Raw genomic sequence first — 14,200 nt, 5'->3', positions numbered from 1 at the left:
ATGCGTCCACAATCTAAACTGAGCTACTCCATTTACCAGCTCCATGCGTCCACAATTTAAACAGGGCTACTCAATTTACCAGCTCCATGAGTCCACAATCTAAACAGAGCTACTCAATTTACCAGCTCCATGCGTCCACAATCTAAACAGAGCTACTCAATTTACCAGCTCCATGGGCTCACAATCTAAACAGAGCTACTCAATTTACCAGCTCCATGAGTCCAGAATCTAAACAGAGCCAATCAATTTACCAGCTCCATACGCCCACAATCTAAACAGGGCTACTCAATTTACCAGCTCCTCAATTTACCAGCTCCATGCGTCCACAATCTAAACAGGGCTACTCAATTTACCAGCTCCTACTCAATTTACCAGCTCCATGCAACCACAATCTAAACAGGGCTACTCAATTGACCAGTTCCATGAGTCCACAATCTAAACAGGGCTACTCAATTACTAGCTCCATGAGTCTGCAATCCAAACAGAGCTACTTAATTTACAAGCTCCATGCGTCCACAATCTAAACAGGGCTACTCAATTGACCAGATCCTCAATTAACCAGCTCCTCAATTTACCAGCTCCATGAGTCCACAATCAAAACAGAGCTACTCAGTTAACCAGCTCCATGCATCCACAATCTAAACAGGGCTACTCAATTTACCAGCTCCTCAATTTACCAGCTCCTCAATTTACCAGCTCCATGAGTCCACAATCTAAACAGGGCTACTCAATTTACCAGCTCTGTGAGTCCACAATCTAAACAGGGCTACTCAATTTACCAGCTCTGTGAGTCAATAATCTAAACAGGGCTACTCAATTTACCAGCTCCATGGGCTCACAATCTAAACAGGGCTACTCAATTTACCAGCGCCATGTGTCCACAATCTAAACAGAGCTACTCAATATACCAGCTCCATGAGTCCACAATCCAAAACGAGCTACTCAGTTTACCAGCTCCATGCGTCCACAATGTAAACAGGGCTACTCAATTTAACAGCTCCTCAATTTACCAGATCCATGAGTCCACAATCTAAATAGAGCTACTCAATTTAATATTGGAACATTTATCGGCCAATAGCCATTCGTGATGCACCCAACAAGGTTTTTACATCTTGTTATTAAGGGAGCTGGATAAATGGGTATCAGAGCTGGATCAACTTTAGAAATATCCGGGGGGTTCCGCAAAAGACTGGGCACCGCTCTCATGGGACGAGTCTTGCACTAAGACAATGAAAGCTATGCTTGATGGAGTATTCCGTAAAAGGCTATGACACCGCTGAGCACCAGGGGCATAGCGGGAGCTTTCCTCCGTGAAAGGCTATGGCACAGCTGAGCACCTGGGGCATTCCGGAAGCTCTCCTCCGTCAAAGGCTATGGCACAGCTGAGCACCCAGGCATACCGGAAGCTCTGCTGATGGAGTATCCCATGAATGGCTATGGCACAGCTGAGCACACGGGCATACCGGAAGCTCTGCTCCATGAAAGGCTATGGCACAGCTGAGCACCTGGGGCATACTGGAAGCTCTCCTCCGTGAAAGGCTATGGCACAGGTGAGCACCCAGGCATACCGGAAGCTCTGCTGATGGAGTATCCCATGAATGGCTATGGCACAGCTGAGCACCCAGGCATACCGGAAGCTCTGCTGATGGAGTATCCCATGAATGGCTATGGCACAGCTGAGCACCCGGGCATACCGGAAGCTCTGCTGATGGAGTATCCCATGAACGGCTATGGCACAGCTGAGCACCCAGGCATACCGGAAGCTCTGCTGATGGAGTATCCCATGAATGGCTATGGCACAGCTGAGCACCCGGGCATACCGGAAGCTCTGCTCCATGAAAGGCTATGGCACAGCTGAGCACCTGGGGCATACTGGAAGCTCTCCTCCGTGAAAGGCTATGGCACAGGTGAGCACCCAGGCATACCGGAAGCTCTGCTGATGGAGTAGCCCATGAATGGCTATGGCACAGCTGGGCACCCGGGCATACCGGAAGCTCTGCTCCATGAAAGGCTATGGCACAGCTGAGCACCCAGGCATACCGGAAGCTCTGCTGATGGAGTATCCCATGAATGGCTATGGCACAGCTGAGCACCCGGGCATACCGGAAGCTCTGCTGATGGAGTATCCCATGAACGGCTATGGCACAGCTGAGCACCCAGGCATACCGGAAGCTCTGCTGATGGAGTATCCCATGAATGGCTATGGCACAGCTGAGCACCCGGGCATACCGGAAGCTCTGCTCCATGAAAGGCTATGGCACAGCTGAGCACCTGGGGCATACTGGAAGCTCTCCTCCGTGAAAGGCTATGGCACAGGTGAGCACCCAGGCATACCGGAAGCTCTGCTGATGGAGTAGCCCATGAATGGCTATGGCACAGCTGGGCACCCGGGCATACCGGAAGCTCTGCTCCATGAAAGGCTATGGCACAGCTGAGCACCCAGGCATACCGGAAGCTCTGCTGATGGAGTATCCCATGAATGACTATGGCACAGCTGAGCACCCAGGCATACCGGAAGCTCTGCTGATGGAGTATCCCATGAATGGCTATGGCACAGCTGAGCACCCGGGCATACCGGAAGCTCTGCTCCATGAAAGGCTATGGCACAGCTGAGCACCTGGGGCATTCCGGAAGCTCTCCTCTGTGAAAGGCTATGGCACAGCTGAGCACCCGGGCATACCGGAAGCTCTGCTGATGGAGTATCCCATGAATGGCTATGGCACAGCTGAGCACCCGGGCATACCGGAAGCTCTGCTCCATGAAAGGCTATGGCACAGCTGAGCACCTGGGGCATTCCGGAAGCTCTCCTCTGTGAAAGGCTATGGCACAGCTGAGCACCCAGGCATACGGAAGCTCTGCTGATGGAGTATCCCATGAATGGCTATGGCACAGCTGAGCACCCGGGCATACCGGAAGCTCTGCTGATGGAGTATCCCATGAAAGGCTATGGCACAGCTGAGCACCCAGGCATAACGGAAGCTCTGCTGATGGAGTATCCCATGAATGGCTATGGCACAGCTGAGCACACGGGCATACCGGAAGCTCTGCTCCATGAAAGGCTATGGCACAGCTGAGCACCCAGGCATACCGGAAGCTCTGCTGATGGAGTATCCCATGAATGGCTATGGCACAGCTGAGCACCCGGGCATACCGGAAGCTCTGCTCCATGAAAGGCTATGGCACAGCTGAGCACCTGGGGCATACTGGAAGCTCTCCTCCGTGAAAGGCTATGGCACAGCAGAGCACCCAGGCATACCGGAAGCTCTGCTGATGGAGTATCCCATGAATGGCTATGGCACTGCTGGGCACCCGGGCATACCGGAAGCTCTGCTCCATGAAAGGCTATGGCACAGCTGAGCACCCAGGCATACCGGAAGCTCTGCTGATGGAGTATCCCATGAATGACTATGGCACAGCTGAGCACCCGGGCATACCGGAAGCTCTGCTCCATGAAAGGCTATGGCACAGCTGAGCACCTGGGGCATACGTAAGCTATGCTGATAGAGTATTCCGTGAAAGGCTATGACACAGCTGAGCACCTGGGGCACAGCGGGAGCTTTCCTCTGTGAAAGGCTATGGCACAGCTGAGCACCCGGGGCATACCGGAAGCTCTCCTCTGTGAAAGTCTATAGCACAGCTGAGCACCTGGGGCATACCGGAAGCTCTGCTGATGGAGTAACCCATGAACGGCTATGACACAGCTGTGCACCCGGGACATACCATAAGCTCTGCTGATTAAGTATTCCGTAAAAGGCTATGAAACAGCTGAGAAGCCGGGGCAAACCAGAAGCTCTCCTCCGTGAAAGGCTATAGCACATCTGAGCACCTGATGCATAACGGAAGCTCTGCTGATGGAGTTTCCCATGAAAAGCTATGGCACAGCTGAGCACCCGGGCATATCGGAAACTCTGCTGATGGAGTATTCCGTAAAAGGCTAAGGGCCTCATTACACGGATGGCGGAGAACCATGGCGCTAATAGCGCCATGGTTCATGCCGGTAAAATACCGGCACCGCCTTGGCGGAAAGGGGAATTACCACCCCATTCCAAGGTTGGCGGGGCGGTAATTCCCCCTTCCACCATTGCCCTTCCCCATTCCCATTTTTGCCCCATAGGGCATAATGGGAATGGGGAAGGCGCTAATTACGGTACCGCAAATTGCGGTACCATAATTAGCTCCCTGGGTCCCTTTGCGGGTTGGTTTTTAACGCCTGCAAAAAGCAGGCGTTAAATTCCCCAACCCGCAAAGGGACCTCGTAGTAAGGCGGTAAGGGTTTACCGGTACCGGTAAAATACCGTTACCGGTAAACCCTTACCGCCATCCGTGTAATGAGGCCCTATGACACATCTGAGCAACCGGGCCATACCGGAAGCTCTGCTGATGGAGTATCCCATGAAAGGCTATGGCACAGCTGAGCAGCCGGGCATACCGGAAGCTCTGCTGATGGAGTATCCCGTGAAAGGCTATAGCACATCTGAGCACCTGATGCATAACGGAAGCTCTGCTGATGGAGTATCCCGTGAAAGGCTATAGCACAGCTGAGCACCCGGGCATATCGGAAACTCTGCTGATGGAGTATTCCGTAAAAGGCTAAGGGCCTCATTACACGGATGGCGGAGAACCATGGCGCTAATAGCGCCATGGTTCATGCCGGTAAAATACCGGCACCGCCTTGGCGGAAAGGGGAATTACCACCCCATTCCAAGGTTGGCGGGGCGGTAATTCCCCCTTCCACCATTGCCCTTCCCCATTCCCATTTTTGCCCCATAGGGCATAATGGGAATGGCGCTAATTACGGTACCGCAAATTGCGGTACCATAATTAGCTCCCTGGGTCCCTTTGCGGGTTGGTTTTTAACGCCTGCAAAAAGCAGGCGTTAAATTACCCAACCCGCAAAGGGACCTCGTAGTAAGGCGGTAAGGGTTTACCGGTACCGGTAAAATACCGTTACCGGTAAACCCTTACCGCCATCCGTGTAATGAGGCCCTATGACACATCTGAGCAACCGGGCCATACCGGAAGCTCTGCTGATGGAGTATCCCATGAAAGGCTATGGCACAGCTGAGCACCCGGGCATACCGGAAGCTCTGCTGATGGAGTATCCCGTGAAAGGCTATGGCACAGCTGAGCACCTGGGGCATACCGTAAGCTATGCTGATGGAGTATTCCGTGAAAGGCTATGACACAGCTGAGCACCTGGGGCATACCGGAAGCTCTGCTGATGGAGCATCCCGTGAAAGGCTATGGCACAGATGAGCACCCGGGGCATACCGGAAGCTCTCCTCCGTGAAAGGCTATGGCACAGCTGAGCACCCGGGGCATACCGTAAACTCTGCTGATGGAGTATCCCGTGAAAGGCTATGGCACAGCTGAGCGCCCGGGCATACCGGAAGCTCTGCTGATGGAGTATCCTGCTGAGCACCCGGGCATACCGGAAGCTCTGCTGATGGAGTAACCCGTGAAAGGCTATGGCACAGCTGAGCACCCAGGCATACCAGAAGCTCTGCTGATGGAGTATCCCATGAAAGGCTATGGCACAGCTGAGCACCCGGGCATACCGGAAGCTCTGCTGATGGAGTATCCCGTGAAAGGCTATGGCACAGCTGAGCACCCGGGCATACTGGAAGCTCTGCTGAAGCTAGTTGCTCGTCTTCATGAGGACACTAGGATCAGACGGAGCACAGGTGCTCTCTTATCTCGTGCCATTGATACTTGTATTGGATTCAGGCAGGCTTGCATCCTTGCTCCATTACTCTTTAACTTGTATTTGTCGGACATAGATACATTGTTGGAAACCAGTGTATCCGGTTACATTGGGCTACCCGGAACTGCTCTGGCTTTAGATGTGTCTTTCTATACAGTGTAATGTTGTTTACTTGTTTTAATTTTCTTTTGCTATTTTTGTAAATTGTGACAAGCTTAATTTTGAAACCAATGCACAATAACAAAATAAAATAAAATATTGGACTAATTCTGCAAAACACTGACTTTATGATCTGTAAATCTGTGTGGTGCAGCGGCGCAATAATCTACACCTTTGCCAGGGAGTATATTGGCACCTCCATTAGGCCTTTGATGGAAAGAAATGAAGACCCCCTTGAGGGGCATCATTACTTTGACAGTCCATACCCACTCTCCAATCCCTGGCAGCAATCGCCCACCCATCACAACTGGACGCTGATTAAGTTCTATGATTTCGCCAAACAGTCCAACCACTCACAGGAAGTAAGACTCCGGCAGCCGGAAGCTCACTGGATATTCAGGCTTTGCTCCACAGATAGAAACCTAAATCAGGAAATCACCTTGCTGCCAGAAGGGGTACCTTTACTCAACTTTATAAATGTTATCATGTCACTATGTGCACTGCCCCTTCCCTCATTCCACCTGTCTGTCTTACAGGGTTCAGAAATCATCCATCTTACTTTAGGTTGACCTGAGAGCCAACAGTATCCAACCAAACCACTTTGTGCAGTGCCGTTATTATTTCTCTACTTAGTATATTTACAAATCGCAAGCCACTTATACATTTATTTCCTACATCAAATGTCTTTCTCCAGGTTAATAATGTTCGCTAGTTGTTGATACTCTGACGCTATTTTAGATAAGGATGCCTCATTTTAAAAAAAAGAAAAAAATCAATGATTTTTCGACCATTCCAAGATGGCGGCCATTTCAGTCTGAACCATTTTTTAAATAGCCACAGCAGATGACACATGTGTACCTCTTTAAAAAAAAAAAAAACTCAGCACCACCTTGGTCTCTCATGAAGGATATTATGTTGTAACCAATGCAGAAGGTGATAGATGTTTACACGATATAATATGATAACTTTGGACCTGGTAGTTTATTTCTCATTGCAATGAAAGTTCAATTGCAGAGAGCATGTAGGAAAATGTAGAAACATGTATTGTTGCTACAAATTGCTATTACACACGGTCTTATGATACACTTATACTATATAATAGTGTTGAAACCCGATCCGACCTTAGCGGCCTAGGAACCGAGATAAAGGCCTGAGTGAAGCGAGGGCTTAACAAGTGTTCCTGGGCCACTAATACGCGATCCAGCACACAAGTGTCTTAAAGCTATCAGCACCCCTGGTTTCCAAACCGGAAATCCGGGGTGTTAGAAACATTCATTTTAAATCAATGAACCAGACGCGCGCGCGTACTGTTCATTGAACAAAATACTGGCACAAGATGGCTGGCATGGCTCCATAAGGAGCCTCTCTTTCCTTTCCACAGCGTCCACGGAGCGGCAACAGAAGCACGGCGGCAGCAGCAGATGTCAAGCCAGAGCAGCTGGGGAAGGCTAAACATTTCCCCTAAATACTTGGAAAATTATGCCAAGGAAAATTACCTTACCATCAACCTTACAAAAACCAAGGTGGTGCAGTTTAGCCATTAACCTGTTTCCCGTTCGTCTGTCCGTCAGCTGGGTCTGAATTTAGAATACGTTGATAGTTATGGATATTTGGGTGTAATTACTGCTGTGAGGATATCAGCAGCAGCAGGACATGACATCTGATATATTATGCAGCAATTGAAACTGTGCACAACCTCTGCTCTCAGGGCTCTTGGTCTTGTGGCTGGATGCTGCCTCCCTTGGTCACTCCAGTGCCTTCGGAGGATGGGTGGTAGTCTATCAGATGCAGCTGCGGGGTGTTGCCCTCCCAGTCCATCAGCCAAACAGAGCAGAGAGAGTAGAGTTCGGCAGGGAGGGCAGTGCGCACTGGTGGGAGTGAAGAATGGATGTGGAAGGAGGGGCCAGCTATAGTACACGGTATGTCATGAATAATGCTCATCACTACCGTCCCTATATCACGTGACTGCGGAAACGCATGGAGTAGGAGTGTGATGAATCTCATGGACTATGTGAGTGATGAAGCTCATGGACTAGGAGTGTGGTGAAGCTCATGGAGTAGGAGTGTGATGAAACTCGTGGACCTAGGAGTGTGGTGAAGCTCATGGAGTAGGAGTGTGATGAAACTCGTGAACCTAGGAGTGTGGAAAAGCTCATGGAGTAGGAGTGTGATGAAACTCGTGGACCTAGGAGTGTGATGAAGCTCATGGAGTAGGAGTGTGATGAAACTCATGGACCTAGGAGTGTGATGAAGCTCATGGACTAGAAGTGTGATGAAGCTCATGGAGTAGGAGTGTGATGAATCTCATGGACTATATGTGTGATGAAGCTTGTGGAGTACAAGTGTGATGAAGCTCATGGAGTAGGAGTGTGATGAAACTCGTGGACCTAGGAGTGTTGTGAAGCTCATGGACTAGAAGTGTGATGAAGCTCATGCAGTAGGAGTGTGATGAATCTCATGGACTATATGTGAGATGAAGCCCATGGAGTAGGATTGTGATGAAGCTCATGGACTAGGAGTGTGATGAAGCTCATGGACTAGGAGTGTGATGAAGCTCATGGGGCTAGGGGTGTGGTGAGGCTCATGGGACTAAGAGTGTGGTGAAGCTCATGGAGTAGGAGTGTGATGAAACTCATGGACCTAGGAGTGTTGTGAAGCTCATGGGCTAGGAGTGTGATGAAGCTCATGGGGCTAGGGGTGTTTGTTTGTTTGTTTATTGATTTGTAGTGCGCGCTGAACCCTCGAGTAGCAGGGCGCATAAAACAAGGAGGTTTACAACTTAGGTGCAGAAAGGTTATGGTTACAACATATGACAGAAACACAGGAGATTCTGGCTCCACATGATGAGGCATGTACAATACAGAAAATGCGCAGCCACACTTTCAATTTATAGCTAACGTTTGCATAGTAACAGGTCAGTCTATAACAGGTGAAATGCATGTAGTGGTGGGTTGGAGAGTGACCGTTATATGGCATTTTCGGTAAGCCATTTTATAGTGTTTGTTCTGAATTTGTTGAATGTTAGGTCAGATCTAAGTGCCTGGGGTAGGGAGTTCCACAGTAGAGCTGCCTTGACCGGGAAGCTGGAACCTCCGATTGTGGTTAGTTTAAATCTGGGCACTAAAAGGAAATTAGGGCTGACTGTTCTGGTGAGTCTAGTAGGGTTTTTTCTAGTAAATCGTTCTATAAGGTATTGGGGGGCTTCATTGTTTAGGCATTTATGGATGAGGGATGCGGTTTTAAGGTTGATTTTTTCTTGGGTAGAGAGCCATTGTGATTGTGTCTTATTTCAGAGATATGTGCTCTTCTCGAGATGCTTAAGGCCGCTCTGAGTGCATTGTTTTGGAGCACTTGTATTCTGTTGATTATTTGTTTGGAAGTCCCTATAAAGAGGGAGTTGCAATAGTCTAATTTTGATAAGATAAGGGCTCTGGCTAGGATAAGACAGCTGTCTTCTGATTGTTTACTGGCTTGTATTAATTTGCATGTATAGGCCGTGGATGAGGCCAGTGAATTCACCTGTTTGGTAAAGGAGAGAGTCGAGTCAACGTAAAAGCCTAGAGTTTTTACTTCTTTAGTGACCTTAATAGTGTTCCCATCGATGATAAATGCAGAATAGTTTCGGTTGAGTTTAGAGATACGGGCAGCAGTGCCCAGGATGATAAGCTCTGTTTTGCCATCGTTCAAGCAGAGGCCGTGGTTGGCCATCCATGCTTGAACGATGCTATAGACTCTGTTCACCATAGCCAGATCTTCCCCATAATCCCCGGTAAGTGGTAGGAGAATCTGGGTATCATCTGCATAGTTAGTGTAGGTGATACACAGATTGTCAAGACCGTCAAAGAGTGGCTTGGTGAAGATGTTGTAGAGTGTTGGCGAGACGCATGATCCCTGGGGCACTCCGCAGGTGATGGGTATCAGGTCTGCTGCCGCTGAAGGGGAGAATACCCTCATGGTCCTGTCGCTGAGGAATGATTTTATCCAGACTATGGCCTCTCCTGAGAAGTTGGCCGCCGAGTCCAGGTGATTGCATAGGACTTTATGGTCCACCAGGTCAAAGGCGGATGAGAGGTCTAGTAGGAGGAGGAGAGCTACTTTGCCCTCGTCTCTGAGTGAGTCTATTTGGGCCTTCAAGTCAATAAGGGCAGTCTCTGTGCCATGTAAGGGTCGGAAGCGGGATTGGCAGACGCCAAGGAGCTGGTTTGCCTCAAGGAAGTTCTGAATTTGGGTGTAAGCTACCTTGTCTAGTATTTTTAGTAGGAAGGGCACCGTGGTGATGGGCCTGTAGTTTGTGGGAATGTTAGGGTCCAGTGTTTGTTTTTTCAATAGGGGGAGTACCCAGGATTCCTTTAGGCTACGTGGAATGGTGCCTATGGTAAAGGAGGCATTGATGAGTTTTGTTGTAAAGGGAGCTAGATCTCTAGCAGCGTCCTTGATCAGTTGTGTTGGGCATTGGTCTCCCTTGCAATTAGATGGTTTGAGAGCCAGAATAGTTTTCTCTACTTCACTTACTGTGACCTTAGAGAAGCTGAATTGGGTACATTCATTGGGTTTGGGTGTAAGGATTTTGTCCCCGGGGATTTGGGTTTTAGCTGGTAATGAGGCTTTCTTTAGTGCAATTTTAGTTTGGAGGTTGGATACTTTAGTGGTGAGAGCCAGCTGTATGTCAGTGCACCAGGTTTTATCTTTGATAGAGTCATCCTGTACAGTGATAGGCAATTCCAGTTCTTTTAGGATGGAAAAGAGCTCCTTCATGCTAGAATTGGCTTGGGTAATCCTATTGTTATATGTTTCTTGTTTGGCCAGGATGATGTCCTTTTTGTATTGCTTAGAGATGTTTGTTAGATTGGATTTGTTTTCAGCAGTAGGATGCAAATTCCATATTGTTTGGCATTTTCTTTTTTGTAGTCTTAGATTTTTTAGGTGGGGAGTAAAGCAAACGTTTAGGTGCTATCTTGGTTTACTATTCCTAAGTTTAAGCGGAGCGACGCTGTCAAGAGCGATGGTCATGGCATTATTGAATTCCTCCACTAGAAGGTCTGGATCAGTATCTTCTGGTAAGGAGTTAAGTTTAGGTAGGATATGGGGCAAGATCTTGTCTGCTGTAATATTTTTCTTATTTCTAGTTAGAGTGGGTACGGCTGGGGGGGTGTTGGATCTATGGGTCTTTTAGTGTTGATAGTGAAAGAGATTAGATGGTGGTCTGTCCATATTTGGGGGGCAATAGTTATTATGGAGTGGTTACAATTTTGACTGGGGATCCAATCAAGAGTTCTCCCTTTGGCATGTGTGGGAGTATTCACCTTCTACGTGAAACCTTGTTCTGCTAAGGTGTTGGCTACTGCAGTGGCCTGGTGATCATTGATATCATTGTAACCTAAGTTGAAGTCTCCTAGCACTAAAGTTTGTGAGGAGTTTTTTAGCTTCTCAGATATAACAGTCGTGATATCTTCGTTAAAGGAGCTGATAGGCCCTGGGGGTCTGTAGAGCAGATGGATGTTTAATGTTTGTGAATTGGCAGTGGGTAGTTTGATGAAAGAAATTCACAAGATTTAAGGTTGGGTGTGGAGGTGATTCTCATGGATAGATTAGTTTTGGCGATAATCGCTATTCCTCCACCACGTGCATCTGGTTTGTCAGCTCTGAGGATCATATAATTGTCTGGGACTGCTAGAGTAAGTGCAGGACCTGCTGCATCGTGGAGCCACAATTCCGTAATGGCGATGAAGTGAAGGTCATTTTCCAGGATAACGTCCGCTACGTCTGTAGCGTGAGCGACTAACGGTCTGGCATTAATTAAAGCAGCTTTTAGGTCGGGTTCTGGTGGAACTACAGGTGGCAGTTTGACAGTAGGCTTATTTCTTTTAGGATGAGGTTTACGGCTGTGGGGGTCGGTAGTTTCTAGAGGTAGAGGTAGTTTCGGACGAAGGTGGTCCAGGTTAATGTTGTATTTATTAATGGGTTCGAATATTTTAGGAAGTCGAGCCCGGAGTCTATGGTTCCTCTCTGCTAAGATGCAAGGGGTTGTGAGTATTGACTGTATGTGGACTCCTGGGTCCTCGAAAGGCTGGAAGGTTAGCATGGTGATGTAGGCAGTGGTAATGAGTGTAATTATCAGATTATGGAGTGATACTCGGAGTGCTAGGTTAGGCATGTAAGAGTACATAGTGTTACTCCTGGTTAAGCTAGGGCCTGTTGTTCCCTGCATTGATCGAGTATTAGCAATGGCAGGGTAGGCTATGTGTAGGAAAGATGGACTAGATGCATCAGCTAGATGCTAGGCTAGATGCAGCAGTTAGATACTAGGCAAAGTAGGCTAGGAACAACCATCAAGTAGTAAGCTCAGATATTAGGCTAGATGCAGCAATCAAATACTGGGCTAAATGCAGCAACAAATATTGGGCTGAACGCAGCAATCAAATATTAGGCTAGATAGAGCAATCAAATACTGGGCTAAATGCAGCAACAGATATTGGGCTAAATGCAGCAACAAATATTGGGCTGAACGTAGCAATCAAATATTAGGCTAGATGCAGCAATCAAATATTGGGCTGAACGCAGCAATCAAATATTAGGCTAGATGCAGCAATCAAATACTGGGCTAAATGCAGCAACAGATATTAGGCTAAGTATAAACAATCAGATATTGGGCTGACTGCAGTGATCAGGCAGTACAGAGTGTGACACAGCAAGAATCAGATTTCAAACCTAACAGGTGGCGTAGCGCGGAAGGCGACACAGTTAGAATAAATTGACTGTTTAGAAAAGATGCACATTGAAATATTGAGGCTGAACGTTACAGGCAGGTAAAGAGTACTTACAGTACTGCCACAAAGAATAGGCATTGAAAATGCATGGTGCAGGGTCATGTAGCAGACCGCACAGTGCGCTGACTGGTTTGTCCATGTATGGGGCTCCAACACGGAACTTCGGTAGGGGCATGCAAGTTGGAAGTAGCACTCCCATGCGCCGGACAGGCGCAAAACAGGGCCCTTAGCCACGGCCCTTCGCCGGAAGGGCTGCAGCCGGCTCCTTCCGCCTGCCGGCGGAAACGTACACAGAAGTACACAAGGGTTGCTAGGCAACGCTAATTGTTGCTGCGAGCTAGTTGTGGGCGGCCATTTCGGAGTGAGGCGTTTTCGGTTGCTGGAACTGCAAAATGTGATGCACGGAAGGAAACGTGCTTAACAGTTCAGCATCTGCGGTCGGGTTTCTAACCTGCTTCAGTGCAGGGCCAGAGTCGCTGTGGAAAGCTGTCTGGCATCTGGATGGCTGCTGGGGAGTTGAAGGCTGCTCCTGCAGCTTCAGATCGTTCCGGCGAGGTGGAGAAGGGCTCATGCCCTCTCCGTGTGTAGGGCGGGAATGATCCCCTATGTATACCACTTGGTAGAGTTTTGTTTGTCTGGGAGCATTCCAAGGCGCCCAACACCCTCTTGTTTCCAAAGAGGGACGGTCACACAATTGGTGAAGCTCATGGGACTAAGAGTGTGGTGAAGCTCATGGAGTAGGAGTGTGATGAAACCCATGGACCTAGGAGTGTAATGAAGCTCATGGAGTAGGAGTGTGATGAATCTCATGGACTATGTGTGTGATGAATCTCATGGACTATGTGTGTGATGTAGCTTGTGAGTACAAGTGTGATGAAGCTCGTGGTCTAGGAGTGTGATGAAGCTCATGGACTAGGAGTGTGATGAAGCTCATGGGGCTAGGGGTGTGGTGAAGCTCATGGACTAGGAGTGTGATGAAGCTCATGGACTAGGAGTGTGATGAAGCTCATGGACTAGGAGTGTGATGAAGCTCATGGGGCTAGGGGTGTGGTGAAGCTCATGGAGTAGGAGTGTGATGACGCTCATAGGCCTAGGAGTGTTATGAAGCTCATGGAGTAGGAGTGTGATGAATCTCATGGACTATGTGTGTGATGAAACTCATGGGACTAGGAGTGTGATGAACCTCATGGAGTAGGAGTGTGATGAATCTCATGGCCCGGATAAAATACTGCTTCTGAAATGCACACGGTACCTTTAATGAGGAGATTGGGAACTTTTGCATTCTAACCAATGCTTGCAGCGTGGCATCAGGAGTCCATGCCCAACCCGGTGTTGTATGCTATCCTGCCTCCCATGGTAGCTTGAGGGAGGCAGTGTTTGACAATCTTCGGAGCCACGCTCACTTTGATTACCCCGCCCACCCACAGATGGCTACAGCCATACAAACAGCATCAAAATGAAAAATGAGAAAACACAGCGGCATAGCCCGCCCTCCGACAGCTCCCTTCCTGGGATTGGCCAGTGATGTCTTTGTAGCTCCACCCCTGCCCATTTCTGTCATCTGTACGGG

Source organism: Ambystoma mexicanum, chromosome 6q (genome assembly GCF_040938575.1).
Source record: "Ambystoma mexicanum isolate Mex_15411 chromosome 6q, UKY_AmexF1_1, whole genome shotgun sequence".
Taxonomy (NCBI): Eukaryota; Metazoa; Chordata; class Amphibia; order Caudata; family Ambystomatidae; genus Ambystoma; species Ambystoma mexicanum.
This window is presented reverse-complemented; position numbering follows the sequence as displayed.